At 31.4% G+C, this 11,298-nt stretch overlaps 1 long non-coding RNA gene across 1 annotated transcript; it reads left to right on the top strand.

Annotated features, from left to right (window-relative positions):
- Positions 1-413: 413 nt before the first annotated feature.
- Positions 414-1,714, top strand: LOC123917302. Its single transcript, XR_006812430.1, has 2 exons — positions 414-529; positions 1,052-1,714. It is a non-coding gene; the product is annotated as an uncharacterized LOC123917302 (long non-coding RNA).
- Positions 1,715-11,298: the final 9,584 nt, after the last annotated feature.

Here is an 11,298-nt window from a genome sequence, read left to right as displayed (position 1 = left end):
TAGTATCCTCTTAAGTTGTCCGCATATGCAAATCTACTAGTCACGTAGACGATTTATAAACATAAATTTGACTAAAATAACCAATTTGAAACTTTTGAAACCTAAAATAAACATAAGAAACCAAATATGCAAAATAAAAATTAGATTAGGCGGTCTAATAGACCAAATATTGGTGGTGAGAAAATAAAAATAAAATCTCCTCAAAATACTTTGTTTCTTTGAAACAAGGTAATCAGAACCGGACCAGTCATTGAACCGGCGTAGCCAGTGGTTCAATGTTAAAACTCAAAGGAAGTGAGTAAGAATATGAGGGGTTAGATTAGTAGACCATTCGTTATTGGGCTCAGCCACACTATTCCCAACCTAACCCAACCCAGCCAAGGGAGAACCACACTTGAATCCGATTCAATTCAACAATCATCATTTTGCTCGATTCGTTGTAACACCTCCTCCATAATAATCCCCATAGCTTCAGCTTCCATGGCCGTGCGAGTTACAGTTCCACCCTAAACCCTAACTACCATAACAGGTTTGTCTTCTTCCTGAAACATCAGTAGATTTCTAGTCTTCCAAATGTCATAGCATACATAACTTATTAATTCAACACAATCTGTGTGTGTTGCAGTACAAATTATTCCCTGTGTGTGTAACCAATCAATTATTTGTTTCTTCTCATCGATGGCCCCCAAAATTAATTACAGTATTTTTAGTTATTGATTTAAGCCTAAAATAAAATAGAATCAATGAATAAGATTTGGTCACAAATTAGTTTTCACTATATATATTATACACCAAAGTTATTAGTGAAGCAACTCCACCTGTTTAATCTGGTTCGGGGTCAGTTCTGACATCTGTTCTTGTCCTCTCCCGATAGCAGTTGCGGGAATCGAACCGTGGTTCTCCTACTAAGTTCAGGGTCAATCACCACCGAACCAACTAAAGATCGGTCAAATCCAAATTCTTACACAAGACTAAAAGTGCAATTAAATCCTTTCCTTTATGTATTTATATTTATTTTTATCACGGCTAACTATAATCTCTTTTTTCACAGAAACAATGGACGAGATTATGGAGTTATATGATGATGATATATGCTACACAGTCTGTATGCAGATATTAATTCCTCCGGCAATGGATTGGGCATCTCATTAAATGACTAAGGAAACACAATTAATCTTTTACACATGCCTCACACTCATTATTATGAAGTACTTTCGTCGGTTCGTCCTTTGGATCGATCCATACATCAACGTCAGCGAAAGGATTCTCTCTTCAATTTCGTCGATGAACCCTCGACAGTGAAGGACCATATATGCCTCGCAATCGCTATCAATTGGGCGCTGTCTCACATCTTCCGTTGGATGGACATCATGGATGAAGAGGTCATAGACATCATGGATGAAGAAGAGGTCATGGACATCATGGATGATGAAGAGGTTTAGGGCAATTTAGTCTTCAATTGATAAGGCATTTGCCTACCCTTAGTTAAAAACCTGACACCTAACTAAAATTTGGGAAATTTAGTCTTCAATTGATAAGGCATTTGCCTACCCTTAGTTAGAAACCTTACACCTAACTAAAATTTGGGAAATTTAGTCTTCTATTTTAGAGGCAAAGTTTCAAGTTTTGTTAATATGTTGAAATTAACATATTTTAGTAAATGAAAACAGTGTTTGCAAATTGCAAGTATACAATGCTAGAGTTTCTATGTTCTCACTAGCCTAGCCAAGGTTAAGGGTTTTTGTTTTCTCTCTATCATTGGTGGCAGCTAGGGATTTTTTTATAGATAAATAAATGAATGGTATTGTTGGTTTTGTTATTGACTTGTGCTTTTGTTACCCACCAAAATAGTTTTGGTTGCTTTGCATATTTGTGTAGTAGAGAGCTCTACAAATCCTAACAAAATATTGGACATATGCTTTTTTTTTTTTGGTATCTATTTATAATTTTTAACATGACTGATTATATTATCTAGCTCTTGTTTGTTTGTTCACAGAAACAATAGAGATAATGAAGTTATTTTATAATATATGCTACACAATCTGGTTGCAGCTTTGCATTCCTCCGTTAATGGATTGGGCATCTCATCGAATGAGTATAGGAGTAGAATTAATCTTTTATACAATCTTCATACACATTATTCTTTCATACTTTGATCAGTTCATCCTTTGGATCCATCCATCCATCAACGTCACCAAAGACTTTTTCTCGATTATGTTCATCGCCATCATCATTGCTCATCGTTTCAATTTGGACGATGCACCCCCAACAATGGTGCATCATATATGCCTCGCAATCCTTAGAAATTTGATTATGGCTTGCAGCATCAGTTGGCAGGACCCATCTAAGGATGCTGCAAAAGAACTCTTTTTTGTTTTATCCTCACTCCATTACTAAGATTTTTTTATATCTTTTTGTTTGATGATTGTTATATCATCATCGATATAAACCGATATTTTGTTATGTTTTTGAACTTTGAATAGAGTTTGAAAGTAGAACTTTGCCTCCAAAATAGAAGGCTAATTAAATTGCAACAAATTTTGCTTAGGTGTAAATTCTAAATTCCCTATAAATTCCCTATCAATCTTTTTGAAACTTAATTTGCTACATTTTACAGCTCGTGCAATACGGGAATTTTACCATATAGTATTACACTTACAAATGACATGGAATTTGGAATAGAATAATTGACAAGCTCTCAAATAGCATTATAGACATTATAAATTGCAAGGCACAAAATTCAACACAACATAAAACAAAAACCAAACATGCATATAACTGATATATCATGATCAATCATCAAAACATGACCTCATATTGAGGATGATATATAACATTAATAATCATCAAAATATACCCTAATAAACTTACATCATACTAATTAGTAATGAACCCTAATCTTAAAGATATAAAAAATCATAGTAATTGTCAAGTGTAGGAAATCGTTCCATTAATGATGTGTTCCATCGCCTTCCTTGCAAAGGTACTAGCTAGCTCGGGCAAAGGCTTCGAGGTTCCTTGCAATGGGTCTAGCTCCGACAATGAGGTATTCATATGAAAAATCCACGTAATAGATTGAGGATAGAATAAAAAAATACTTCTTTGGTGATGTCCTTAGATGGGTCCATCCAACGGACGATACGAGGCATCGTCAAATTGACAATGATTTCACTGCTTATATATCGAAAGAAAAATAACGCCATTTTACGATCCCAGATTGCTATGGTTTCACCGTACCAATTGAAATAATGAGCAAGAATGTTGTTGATGACCATAGGAGTGAGAATGGTTTTGTTGACGTCGATGGATGGATGGATCCAATGAATGAACCGATCAAAGTAATAATGAATAAAGAGTATGAGGCATGTATAAAAAATTAATTATTTTAGACTAAAAGTTTAATTAAATATTTTTCTTCTATGTATCTTGAGTGACACACCTTAGTCATCTCCGCATGAGGTCTACCAAATCAAAAAAGGTGAAAGCATAAGAACCACAATAACCCACTCACAATATTTTAGACTAAAAGTTTAATTAAATATTTTTCTTCTATGTATCTTTTTATAATTTTTAACATGACTGATTATATTATCTAGCTCTTGTTTGTTCACAGAAACAATAGAGATCATGAAGTTATTTTATAATATATGCTACACGATCTGGTTGCAGCTCTACATTCCTCCGTTAATGGATTGGGCATCTCATCAAATGACTATAGGAGTAGAATTAATCTTTTATACAATCTTCATACACATTATTCTTCCATACATTGATCAGTTCATCCTTTGGATCCATCCATCCATCAACGTCACCAAAGACTTTTTCTCTTCCATGCCCATCACCATCATCTTTGATCATCGTTTCAATTTGGACGATGCACCCTCAACAATGGAGGATCATATATGCCTCGCAATCCTTAGAAATTTGATTATGGCTTGCATCATCAGTTGGCAGGACCCATCTAAGGATGCTGCAAAAGAACTCCTTTTTGTTTTATCCTCACTCCATTACTAGGATTTTTTTATATCTTTTTGTGATTAGGGTTCATTACTAATTAATTAGTATTAGGATGTAAGTTAAGCAGGGTATATTTTGATGATTGTTATATCATCATCATCATCATCAAAATATAAGGCAATGTTTGGATGATTGGGTGATAGTCAAAAACCGAGATTTTGCAACAAATTTCTAAATTGCTCCAAAATAGAGTTTGAAAGTAGAACTTTGCCTCCAAAATAGAAGGCTAAATTGCAACAAATTTTGCTTAGGTGTAAATTCCAAATTCCCTATCAATCTTTTTGAAACTTAATTTGCTACATTTTACAGCTCGTGCAATATGGAAATTTTACCATGCACCAGTGTTAAAACTCTTAGGGAGCGCAGAGATACCCGGCTTACAAAAAAAAAAATAACAAAGTGCACCAATTGCTAGCCCAATAATAATCGGGCTCAGCCAGTCTGGCCCATTTATTTTGATTGGCCCACCGGGCTGGGTCGGACCAGCCCATTTGACGGCTCCACTAAAATTACTAAGAACACATACATATTCAAATTTGAATATTAATAAATTATACGCAATTGAGTTTCTCTCGTTCTCATGTATCCAATATGATTTTTGAAGTCATCCATAGCAATTATCAATAACACCACTAATCTATTTTTAAAAGAATTCATTTTCCTCCTTAATTCTTCATGTTATAAATGACTTTTTGAGTCATATATATCATGTGATAATGAATATTATATATTATACTTCAAAAAAAAATTATATACTCTTTCTGTCCCAAAATAAATGACCTACTTTTGATTTTGTGTACTATTCATATGATCTACTTTGACCATATTTTTTTACTAATATATAAATGCAAATATTAGCATATGAGATGTTTGATTTGTCTCGATGAGTATTTTCAAAATATATAATTTTTATAATTTTTAATAAAATTCTGTCATTTTTTTTTAATAAAATATAATTTAAGATATTAATGATTAAAGTTGTACATTGGCAAACGTGACAGTGGTCAACTAGGTCATTTATTTTGGGACGGATGGAGTATTAAGAATATAAAATAATTGTAAATCTTAACTCCTATTATATTTAGTTTTAAGTGCTGTTATGGTCTCTTTATTTTGCTAAATCCACAATTTTGGTTCTCTCTTTTTTTTTCCAGCAATTTTAGTCATCTGTATTTCTAAATCTGCGATTTTAGTCCCCCTCTTCACATTGTCTTCAATTTTGATGATGTGTAAACTCATTAAATTATGTGGTACTATGCATTTTGATCATGTGGTTTCCACATCAAATTTTATTATTTCTTTTACAATTTCTTACATTTATATTTTCTTCATTTAAAAAAAACAGAAATTAAAAGGTAACATGTCAAAATGAAAATAATAATGGGAATTAAAAGGTTTTCTTTTTTTAAAATGTATGAACTATGAATATTTATTTAAAATAGTATAAAATCAAGAATCAATACATAAAACTTATCACTTACACAAGCTTCAAAAATTCCAAATTCCAAATTGCACGATTAAGTTTCAAAAAGATTGTTAAGGAATTTGAAATTTGCACAAGCTAATCTGCTACAGTAATACACTTAGTCACTTACATATCACAATGCTGCAAATGTCTTGTGTTGAGTTTGCAAAATGTATAGCAAATTAATTTTAAAAAAGATGGATAAGGTATATTTAAGCCAATTTAGTCTTCAATTGATAAGGCAATTGCCTAACCTTCCTTAAAAAGCTGACACCTAAGTAAAATTTGGGAAAATTTAGTCTTATATTTTAGAGGCAAAATTGTACTTTCAATGAAATAGCATACTAGTAGGGGAGGAGAGTAACCTCGCTCACGATCCAGCTATATACAGTATAACAAGTTCATATCTGAAAAAATAGATGAAAGTATCTCCTATAGTATGGCAAGCACATATCTAAAGAAATAGATGACAATATCTCCTATATAGTACATGCTGAAAAACTAATAGGAGCTAACCACGATGAGAAGTACTAATAGAGTGTATAGAGTATAATCTGCCATGGTGGGAAGTACCGCAAGTACATGCTAAAAAATGAATCGAACCCTCCTGATATACCTGCAGGATACGAAAGATGGAGAGCACGCTCCTGATCATCCACCTGCATAGTATATATACTAATTTTGAATTACAATAAGTTTTGATAATCCACTTGTCAAAAAAGAAGAAGTAATCAATCCATTAATCTAAAAAATCATTGATTTTTAATATGAAAAAATATTGTATATATACTAATTTTAGTTATAAATTGTATAATTTATATGTTGTTTTTACTTCAAAATTTAAATAATACTCTTTTGTTACTTTAACAAATTTCAACAGATTGAATCGAATCAAGCTAACATTTTTTTTTATTGATTTGGTTTGGTTCGAATTTTGAATTAAAAATTTACAAAAGTAAAAATGACTAATTTTTATTAGTTCAAATTTTTTACTCAAAAGTCAAACATTTATTGGGATATGTCAATCCCTTAAATGAATCTCAATTGCACGCGGAAGATACCTTTAGATAAAAAAAAAAGTTGTATCCTCGTATATTTTACACAAAATATTTAACGAAATCTTTACTTTACAAAAAAAATAATATTGTATCCAAGCATATTTTAGACAAAATATTTAACGAGACCAAATATTTAATGTTAGCTTATTTCCTTCCAACTTGCATAACCTCCCTTTCGTATAAATTGGGCCAGCGTGAGGTATTTTAATTGGGTCATTCATATCTACACAAATAACATAATAATATTAAGTAATATATATTTAAGTAATTAATATTAATAATTAGTAATATATATAATAATAATAGTTAGTAATAATAAATACTTAAGTGAAGCTAGTAATTTATATAATAATAAGTAATTATTTTAAAATACCACAAAAAATATCTACATATAATACACTAAATCGGAGTTTATCAGTAACCAACGAAAATGTAAAATGAAAAGCTCAAAAGGCACCTTAGAAAGGTTGAGGGTGCGAAAAAATTCTCACAAATTTAAGTTCGGTGAGCATCCTTTAAAAACATGCTAGTTTTGTTCACAAACCATATAAAATATAACCCACATACCAACTATGAATTGGTTTAAGTGGTAAAAGTTTCGATCATTTTAAGTATGTGATTAATGGTTCGATTTCTGATTCATGTGTATGGTAAAAATTCGGTTGGAAGAGGAGAACGCACATTGTGTGCCAACAGGTCTCCCGACAGTAAAAACTTCATACTAATATCATGTTAATCCAAAATAAATAAATAAAAAATTAAAACCCACATAATAAAAATCACAATCTCCGTCCTCGTGAGCTTTACTCAGTTGACATGAACATCACATATTATATGTACAGGAGCTGGAGTTCGAACTCCGGAAACTCTTTAAGGTGGATTTTCTAGCCACTAGGCTACTTGACAAAAAAAAAAAAAAACACAATCTCCAAAATTTTATATTTGAGATTCCGATATTTATTTTGTCACTATTTTTTAGTAAAAAATCTAACTGTTTTGCCTCAATAAAAAATAAAAAAAATCTCACTGTTTCTTAGTGTTGGTAGATCCTATAAGGGTTTTGAACTTCTCTCATCTACGAACTTAAAAGGGGAAAAGCATAAGAATTATCCACAATCACCCACTCATAATATTTGAGACTAAAAGTGTGTAATTAAATATTTTCTTTTATGTACTATTTATTTATAATTTTAACATGACTGATCATATTTTCTCTTGTTCACAGAAACAGAGACCATGAAGTTCCTTTATAATATACGCTACACAATATGTTTGCAGCTCTGCATTCCTCCGTTAATGGATTGGATATCTCATCAAATGACTATGAGGACAGAATTAATCTTTTATACATGCCTCATATTCATTATTCTAAACTACTTTGATGAGTTCATCCTTTGGATCTATCCATCCATCAACGTCACCAAAGACATTCTCACTCCTATGATCATCAACATCATCTTTGCTCACCGTTTCAATATTTTAGATGCACCCTTGATAATGGAGGGTAATAAAATGGCGTTGTTTCGACATATATTCGTCGCAATCCGTATCAATCTGATGATGGCTTGCCTCATTAGTTGGATGGACCCATCTTCGGACTATGCCAAAGAACTTTTTTTTGTTCTATCCTCACTCCATTACTAGGATTCCACAACTCTATGCCTCATTGTCAAAGCTAGACCCCTTGCAACGAAGCCTTGAAGACTTTGCAGTCGTTAGAACCCTTGCAAGGAAGGTGATGACACACATCATGATTGGAAACGATTTCCAACAATTGCTAGTTACTAGATTTTTTATATTTTTTTTTTGAGATTTTGGTTCATTATTAGTTACTAGTAGTGTGTAAGTTAAGTATGGTATACTTTGATGATTATTATTGTTATATCATCATCATCATCATCATCATCATCATCATCATCATCAATATAAGACAATGTTTGGATGATTGGTTGTGATTATATGTATGGTTTTCGTTTTATTTATGTTCTGTGAAATTCAAAGGCTTAATTGTATATTTAGGGCACGTTTGAATTAGCTTATTTTTGAGATTATGCAATATAAATTAGGTTTTATGTTATTTTATAAGTTCATCCTAGTGAAAATTGTATTTTATAAGCTATTTTACCATAAACTACCTTGACAAAGTTATAATAATACATAAAAATTGCATAAGCTATTTGCATAAGCTCAAAAATAAACTAATCCAAACGTGCCCCTTAGTCCCTTATGTTTATTCTAGGTTTTAATTTGGTCTCTTATGTTTAAAAAATTTCAAGTTGTTCCTTATGTTATCGATTTCAACTTGTAAGTTTCACCATGACCAAATAAATTAATGGGGCATGTCAACTAATAATATCTGTGAAACATTAATTAAAAAAAAAAGTAAATTTTATATTGAATTTTTTGTTTGGTTCGGATATTTTGATCATTTTATATCGCATTTTTTTCGATGCATTATTTCCGATGTATTTTCATGCTATTATTTTTTTCCGATATACAACAAATCAAAAATACATCTCTTTTTCCATAAATTCATCAAATAAACCATATTAAAATCAAATTCAAAATACAATTTGATTGATATTACACCGCTCAATAACGCTTTAACGAATACAAATTTTACAAAATCCACTGTTGAATTGAAAGTTTATATCTTATAGATCATCCATACTAAGTTTTATAAAAATCTAAAATCATTTGATATGTTTTTTAGACTCGTCAAAATTAACGGTTTATGCGTTTTATTAAATACCGTTAATCTTGATCGATCTCAATAACATATCAAATGATTTTAGATTTTTGTAAAATTTAACATATATGATCTATAAGATATGAACTTTCAATCCAAAGGTGGATTTTGTAAAATTTGTATTCGTTAAAGCGTTATTGAGCAGTGTAATATCACTCAAATGTTACACCGGTGTAATTTGATCTCTCCCATATATATATATATATATATATACTTAAAACTTGAACCGAAAACCGAACCAAACCACATCGATTTTCAATTAGTTCGGTTCAGTTTTTAATCCGAACCATAAATATCGGTTTATTTTTTGGTTTGCATTGATTTTGATCGTCAGTTCAATTGGATTTTTCTGATCCGCTTACCCTATTCTTTTGTGCTAAGGATTTGCGTTACAAATTAATCCAAAAAAGAAGATTTGTGAGACAAATTACATAAGATTTGGTGTAAAAAAAAATTGACCAAGAGATTTGGTGTAAAATTAATTTTGACTTTAAACACCTTAATCATTTGATCCTATATATAGTTACATACACACATTCACTCACCAAAGTTATTAGTGAACCCAATATCAAAATAAAAAAAAAAAAAGTTATTAGTGAACCAAAGTTGAAAGAAGGGTTTTGTATATCTCTCGTTCACAAGGTAAGTCTGTCTATTCCGCCTTCACCAGTTCTCTTTAACTTCCTGTGTTTTCTGCCTCAAATCTAAACTCATTCCAAATTCGCACACTCATCATGATACTTGAGAGACTACAAGTATAATTATTTTTTTATGTATTTATTTAATAATATTAATTTTAATACGACTAATTATATTCTCTTTTGCTTACAAAAACAATGTTGATCGTGGAATTATTTTGTCACATATGCTACACAATCTTTTTTGATGTCTGCATTCCTCCTTTAATGGATTGGGTCTATGCATATCATCCAATGATTATTGAAACAGAATTAATCTTTTGTACATGTCTCGTGCTCTTTATTCATAAGTACTTTGATCGGTTCATCCATTGGATCCATCCATCCATCAACGTCACCAAAAGCATTCTCACTCCTACGGTCTTAACCATCATCTTTGCTCACCGTTTTGGTTGGTTTGATGCATCCTCAACAGTGGAGGATCATAAAATGGTGTTATTTCAGTATATATGCGAAGCAATCCTCACCAATTTGACGATGCCTCGTATCTTCCGTTGGATTGACCCGTCTATGGACACTACCAAAGAATTCTTTTTTGCTCCTTTCCTCGCTTTATTCCTTAGATTCCACAACAGGATGCCTCCTTTGACGTAGCTCGACCCCTTGCAAGGAAGGTGATGGCACACATCATGAATGGAACGGTATCCTAAGAGTTACTAGGACTTTTTATGTCTTTGAAATTAGGGGTCATTACTAATTAGGATACATGTTAGGGTATATTTTGATGATTATTAATGTTATATCATCCTCAATGTGAGGCCATGTTCTTATGATTGATTATGATATATCAGTTTTTTCCAATTGGTTTCGGTTGTGTTTATGTTGTGTGGAATTTTGTGGCTTGCAATTTATAATGCCACAATGCTATCGATTCAAATGGTGTAGAATTTGGACATTTTAATCAAATGTTCACAACTTTAATTTTTATTCTTACATATGGAAAAAATCGGTTGAGAGAATAGAACTCATCTTGTGTATCTCACATGTTTCAAACAAAAATTAGTCAACAAACAATTGTGGAAACTTCATGTATGGTAACCAAAAATTTGATTATTTTATGTAAGAGATGGGATGAGTATCAAATGTATTAAGCATGTATTCATCGGCATGACCCGGACAAGTAGAATCACAAATTGAAAAAAGAAGTCTTCTTGGAATTTTGTTTTTTTTTGGGTACAATGTCGGTAAGTTTTTATTTCCACTGAATATAAAAAATGACACTTACATGAATCTAGAAAATTAATTGTACTCAACTAAATTTATTAATCGCTACAAAAATCTATTTTTTCTTATAATAATGACAGGAAGAAC

Source organism: Trifolium pratense, linkage group LG1 (genome assembly GCF_020283565.1).
Source record: "Trifolium pratense cultivar HEN17-A07 linkage group LG1, ARS_RC_1.1, whole genome shotgun sequence".
Classification (NCBI taxonomy): Eukaryota; Viridiplantae; Streptophyta; class Magnoliopsida; order Fabales; family Fabaceae; genus Trifolium; species Trifolium pratense.
Note: the sequence above shows the minus strand (reverse complement) of the source record. Positions and strands in the feature narration are given on the sequence as shown.